Source organism: Pogoniulus pusillus, chromosome 24, assembly GCF_015220805.1.
Source record: "Pogoniulus pusillus isolate bPogPus1 chromosome 24, bPogPus1.pri, whole genome shotgun sequence".
Taxonomy (NCBI): Eukaryota; Metazoa; Chordata; class Aves; order Piciformes; family Lybiidae; genus Pogoniulus; species Pogoniulus pusillus.
The window spans coordinates 8,387,878-8,394,258 of record NC_087287.1 but is presented as its reverse complement, the minus strand read 5'-3'; the positions used below and the strand labels follow the sequence as shown (position 1 = coordinate 8,394,258).

The following is a 6,381-nucleotide window of genomic DNA, read 5'->3' as shown; positions in this document are numbered from 1 at the left end:
GTTTTTTTTTCCTTTAACTGATGCGTGGAAGTCAGCAGCTTTTTTTTTTCCCCTTTACCCAGTGTTTTGGCAGGGTGTGTGTTTGGGGGGGTGTATTATGCTAATCTTTTGGTAAAAGCTGAGTTTCAGTTACATGTCACTGCACCAAAATTCTATTTGGAAATGTATGCCTATTGTTAAGCCTAGTTTCCCTGTCTGCTTCTGCAGATGGATGCATGATACCTGCTCTGTGATGTTAATGTGGTTCTGCTACCAAAAACGGCTGGGTTCAAGGAGAGAGATGCCAGTTACGTTTGGCAGGGTGAAGATGTGACTGGGAATAAACAGATGTATGTACAGCATTTGGGGGATGAGGTGCACATCCTGTCAAGAGTTACCTCTTGGGGTAAACGTCCTCTAAAATTTAGGCTTAGGGTATGGCTTTCTTAAGCCTAATCCTCTTGTTAAGTGCAGGCAGCCCCCAGAAAGAAAGGACAGTTGTTCTTCCCCACTCCAAAGCATTTGGTCTAACAATTCTGTGGCCAGATTTCAATTCTTTAGTGAAAGCTCTAACAACTTTCATCAGATCAGAGGGCTAGGTTCAAGAAAATGTCTCATATTGTAACTGTGCCTGAAGCTACAAACAACACATTTGAGTATTGGACTGCACTGAGACTTGATTTAACAAAAGAAATATAGACGAGAGAGTTTTGAACACGGAACTAAGTTGCCTTTGATTTCAGTCAGTATTTGGTGTTCCTGGAAAGACCAAGCAAAACAGTGGAAAAAGTTTTGGTACATCACAAGAGCATTTTAAGATTCAAAGGACTGTTCATGATCATTATGGGGGATGGTGTTGCAATAGCTTTAAGTTATTATAGTGGTGTCAGGCTATCAAAATGTACCTTAATGAACAGAACTGAAGAGAGGGGGGAGGACTATGATACTGAATTCAACAGTTTTGCCTAGACGAGCAGGCAAGGCTGCTATGCACTTCATATTGCTTTTTCAGGTATTGTGGCAATAAGGCACAGGCCCCTCCTAAAGTAAGGGAGGTAAACTAAAAATCTTCTTTCTTCTACATTGTGTTCCCCTTTCCTGTAGCATGGTCCAAAACCCAGATTCATTCCTTCAGTTTTGAAACTAAATCATCGTGCATTATATTACTATTGGAATCTTTTTACTGACTTGTATTTTTAATGAGAATTCATACAACTTGTATCATTGGCATTGATCTAAGATTTGTAGAATAAACCCTACTGAATTCTGAAGTCAAGTCTGCTCTAATGCTTAGCCTGAGCTTTTCTGATGTTCAGGCTCCCTTCAGGTCTAAATTGAGCTGCGTATAGCACTAACTCAGCTGTCCTTTCATGCTGGTACCAGAGGTTAGAGGCAAAACGGTTTGCAAAGAGTTACTGTGAAATTGTTTCACTTCTAAGGATTGAGAGCTTCTGCCTCAAGGAATCCACACAATTAGTAGCACTACTCTGTTCCTGAGCATTATAAGCCAGTTTGTGCCTCCGGGGTTTAGTCCTCTGCCTGTTCCCTATACTGATCCAGCAGCTATTGGCTCAGGAGGAATTGCACAAGCTGCATTGTCAACCCTTCACATGCAAGCTTTGCTATTTACAGAGAAAGCATAACTTAAAGCAGATATCAACACAAGGCTGGCTCCACTTGTTTTTAAGCTGTGGATTTCAGCAGACAAAAATACTTAGATGCACCCCAAAAGAGATGGAACAATTTCTCTCTCAACTGCTGTAACCCCAGTCAAGGACAGAAAACGACACCTTTCCAGTGGAGCTATTCCTACAATTTCTGTTCTCTAGAGAGACAGTAGCTCTCTGGACTATGATCTTCCTCATGAGACAGAGCACTGCCCAAGGCCCTGTGCTTTCCCAGATGGGTGACTTCCCCCCATACCCCTTTGTCTTAGATGCTTTATTACAGCTACAACTATTTTTTCCTTATATATAGTGTAATTACATCCTTATAACTTCTATCATGAAGCACTGTTATTAACTAGAAAGCCAAAACTCCTCTAAAACAGCTGCTTTACCCGGAAAGCTGCTTGTGTGAGCAGGGACAGTCATGACAAGAAAGCTTAAGGTCTTGATTTCTGTTGCCCATCCCGTTTCCCTTTAAGAGCCTACCCAAGCCTCTCTGCTGTCTGCAGGCAGTGTATTAAGTGGCTTTGGAGCCTTCATATTGCACCACAGTTCATCATGTGAGCCTGTGTCCAGGTTCTCCCTTACCATGCAGCAAGAGCTGGAGCTCTGCCTGGACAGAATGCAGCAGCTTCAGTTTGAATAGCAGACATCCCTGGTAATCTAGCATTGATCCTCCATAAGCCCTGATAATTAATGGCAGATGTGCTCCTGCAGTGGAATTTAAAGTCTGAGAACCATTACATTACCTAACCCAGATATTTTCAGGACGCTGCATTTCCCCTTGGGTATCTCTCAACACATCAGCTACCAAGAGATACACAGGTCCTTGTCTGTAACACAGAGCAAGAGAACTCAGCAGTCTCAATAACATCCTACATAGAGTCTAACAAAGCAGGGCTTATTTGGGCTGAGACAAGACCCAGAGATGTGAGATGCAGCCAGAGCAGTCGGTAGGGCTGCAAGAGCAGTTTACCCAGAGCACAGTGCCCACTTGCGGGCACAGACCAGAACCCAACTGCTTCTGTGCAGCCAGCACCCCTGGGCACCTCCAGCTTGCCCACCAAGAGAGGTCAGTATATTTGCACTCCCACTTCCCACCAGCCCAGGCCGTTTCTCACCTTTATTCTGTCCTTCAGGCAGCTTTAGGGTCACAGCCAGGTGGCAGAATGCTACAACAGTGATATGAAAGAGGCATTGAGAAATGCAGCCCAGGCTGGGGCTCGTTGCTAGCATTTTCCCAGCCTGCATGCCCTCAGCTGCTGTGTTTTTCACACAAAGAACACCCCTGTCCTCTCAAAAACCTAATAACCCTCTGGTCTTCCTCCCCCAACAAACATCCATACCCCCTTCATCCCGGTAAAGCCAAATTACTCCAGCAAAACTACTACGGCAGTCTGTCTCAGTGTATCCCCAAGGAAAAAGTGTCCTGGGCTCACACAGGCTCTGTCCTCCCTGCCTGCCAAGATCCCTTTTCATGAGATTGCTTTGTTATTATCTCACCCACAGCCCTCACAAACCACAGCTTTGATCTGAAGCTTTGAAAGGCAGTCCCCTCTCTAATCATTCACTAAGCCTGCACACAGTTTTTCTCTCTAGAGCGTCAGCATCCACACAGCCCCACTCCATCCCATTCCAGCCCCAGCTCATTCATAAGCACAACCTGACAAACACCACACTTTATTATGATTACTGTACCCAGCAGAAGCATCCTCAAGCACTGCTGCCATCCTCCGCTTTCACACACCACCCTCCTTGAACAAGCTCCTGCCCTTTGTGCTCATATCCTCCCTTTTCTACCCAACAACTACCAAGCTGCTTCACCTCAACAGGACCCCAGCTGCAAGGTGCAGAGAAAAGAAGGGAGGATTTGAATGTGACCAGGCTTGAGCTTGTGTTAAAAAGATAAGACCCAAACGCTGTGGGAATGGGTCAGAAGAGACCAGACTTTGTAGGTCAGAGGCTGCCTCTTCGCAGGTACTGCACAAAAAACATTGGTCTCAGGTGGCACTTCCAGCCTATCACACGAATCACACAGCAGGATGTTTGTTTCCTTCGTCGTCTAACCTGCAGCCTCTCCAGCAGCTAGTGGGCTGGCCCAGATAAAAGAGTGTTGATAACAGCTGTACTTGACGTATGGCATGCCCCCTGATCCGAACTGACAGCTCCGATGCAGCAGCCCCGTGGTAGCCACTTCCCTGTAAGCACTCGTCCCGAATGCACCTTTGCCCTGCTCCTGGCGATAGCCTGGTTGTAAAGCCACGTGTTTCCTCCATGACAAGCCCTGGCACGGCTGCCCTGCCTGGTACCTGAACAGGCACCATGCTCCCCTCCCCTTCCAGCCATGAGCTGATCATCAAGTGGCACAGCAGCAGCAAGGGACAAAGAGAGATGCTGGCATCAGGCCAGTTGGCTTTACCTGATGTGACTCAGCAGGGGCAAAGATTGTGCAGCCAGAACCAGTGAGCAGATATCCCAGCTGGCCAGCACCTAACATCCTGTTGTGCAAGGACAGGTCACACAAAACATGTCACTAGCAAAAGTGTTTTACAGGCACCTAGGCACCCTCAACAAGCTCTGTGTGGACACACTGTCACCAAAAGCAGAGTGCTTTACTTTGCCCTACAGCGCTCAGGAAATTAGACCCTCAAAGGCTTTCTGCCTTCCAAACCCTTTAGGAAGCCAAACTGCTCCACAAATCCTGGCTTGTGCACACTGCAGTGATTCCAAATAAGATCTGCAGGAGTGTGTTTGCTGGCACTGCTAAAGTGAGCATGGTACCAAATATGCCAAGTACTGCAACTGGAACACAAGAAGCTGGCCGACTGCTTGAAAGTGGTAGGATTAAGATGACAGCAATCTCACTAGTAATTTCAGGGGTCACAGCAAAGGCCAACTACAAGATCTGATAGGGAAAGACACTCAGACTCCCAAGGCTTGTCTGTCTCACCAGCACCTCTAGGAACAGGGGATCTCCAGATTTTACATGATGAGTATTTTTCTGCATAGGATGGATGGGGGCAGATAAGGGAAAGAGCAGGTCCTCAAAAAAGGAACAGCTCAGGAAAGAGCTCACTTGGATTCCAAATACATTTAAAGTAGGAATCCTGCCATAACTTAGAACTTACATTGATCAAAAGCACACTGGAAACTACTGAACACAGAGGAGAGATCAGATATTTTCCTGTCCATCTTTCTGGCTAGCTCCAATTCACTGAAATGTCATTTTCTTCTCTATCAAGCCCTGTCATTGGCTCCCAAGCTGGCTTGTGCTGGTTTACAGCAGGCAGTGGAGTGCTTCTTTAAGGACCTCAGACTTGGATAGGGATCCCAGGTGCAGCAGAAGTAGAACAGTGTTTCTTCATGGCTTACCACTCCCTTGGGCACAGCTTCTCAGCTTATCTTAACAAAAGCAAACACAACAGTCCAAAGAGGAACACAGGAGCTACTACTAGAGATTGTGATAACCATTCTCAGGGGATAACCACTACTTTAGACTGAGTAAATGCTAACACAGTAGCATGATAAACCAGAAGAACCACCAGCTGGAAGAGCTACGATCCAGTCCTTAAATGAGGCCCTATTCAGATGAATTAACAGGTATCGCTATCCAGGGATTTAAGATCCATTTTTCTCCAGGGGAGAGATTTCTCCCCAGGGGAACTATTTCATTTCTCCCCAGGGGAGAGAAATCCCTCCACTTCCTGATGTCGCTCTCCATTAAGCACTTCCTGTCACTCAGAGTTGTTAGTCACAATTTCTAGACCTTGTGTCACAGAAGACAGACAACCCTTTTCAGCTCTAGAAGTGGGGCCAATGCCCGGTCGCAGCCAGTACAAGGCACTTCCCAGTTGGAAAGTAGTCAGCCATTGCCAGCAGTTTCCTTGTTGCTGATCATTCTTTCAGGAGGAGAGACTCCACAGACAGCAGGTTCCAACCTCACCCCCCAGACACACCACCCCACTCACAAGCTAATACACATGCCGAAGCAGGGGCAGGAAACAAATAACTCCCCTTCTGCTGCCCTTGGAAAACAGTGCCCATTCCCTTACTAGACCAATTTCAGCAGTGCTGGCAATTCCTAGCTCCTGCTTGCATGAAGTCTCACAACAGATACCTAGTTCTTACTCTGTTCTACCATCAGACAAGGGGAAATAGCTGCTGCTGCCACTCTGCTCCCCAGGCCTTCCTGCAGAAGCATTACCTTTTGTGGGACTCAGACAGGAACACAGCCTCAGGGTTATCAGCCCCGGAGGAGCCATCAGGCCAGACGTGTGCATGGTTGGCAGAGCCTGGCCTTAATCCCTAACTCCCACCCTGTTAAGTGAAGGCAGCCTGGTTTCCATGACCACTTTCCTACACAGCCTTGCACAGGACCTCTCCCTGTTGTGCTCAAGGTGGATGAGAGCTGGGATGAGACATGACAACGCTCAGATTTCCTGTCTTTGGCTCAACGTACAAAGGGGAGACAGGGAAGAGACACCTAGTTTCCCTGCCACCTAGGATAGGCACAGAAATGACCTAAAGGCACAGTCCAATCTTCATGGGCATCACTGACTACACCCAAGAGAGCAGCCAGGAAAACCCTCCGACTGCGCAGAGCTGCTTCTCAGGAAGGCTACCACACCACAGCACCCGAGTGCAAAACCAGGCCCCTCTGCCCTGCGGCTGTCTGCTGTACCCAAGCGAAGAATGACACAGGCTTACGCAGCACTGTCCCACGTTCAGGAATAGC

At 47.2% G+C, this 6,381-nt stretch overlaps 1 protein-coding gene across 6 annotated transcripts in view; it reads right to left on the bottom strand.

Annotated features, from left to right (window-relative positions):
* Nucleotides 1-6,381, bottom strand: part of LOC135185975 (basic salivary proline-rich protein 1-like) — a 54,628-nt gene that overhangs the window by 26,920 nt on the left and 21,327 nt on the right. The window contains exons 2-3 of one of the 6 annotated variants that reach the window (XM_064163276.1): nucleotides 2,768-2,818; nucleotides 2,396-2,479 (exon numbers count right to left, since the gene is read on the bottom strand). The exons of 4 other annotated variants lie outside the window; for them this stretch is intronic. The gene's annotated coding sequence lies outside the window, so the exon portion shown is untranslated. The remainder of the gene's footprint in view (nucleotides 1-2,395; nucleotides 2,480-2,767; nucleotides 2,819-6,381) is intronic. One more of the 6 variants, XM_064163273.1, reaches the window with a different exon arrangement.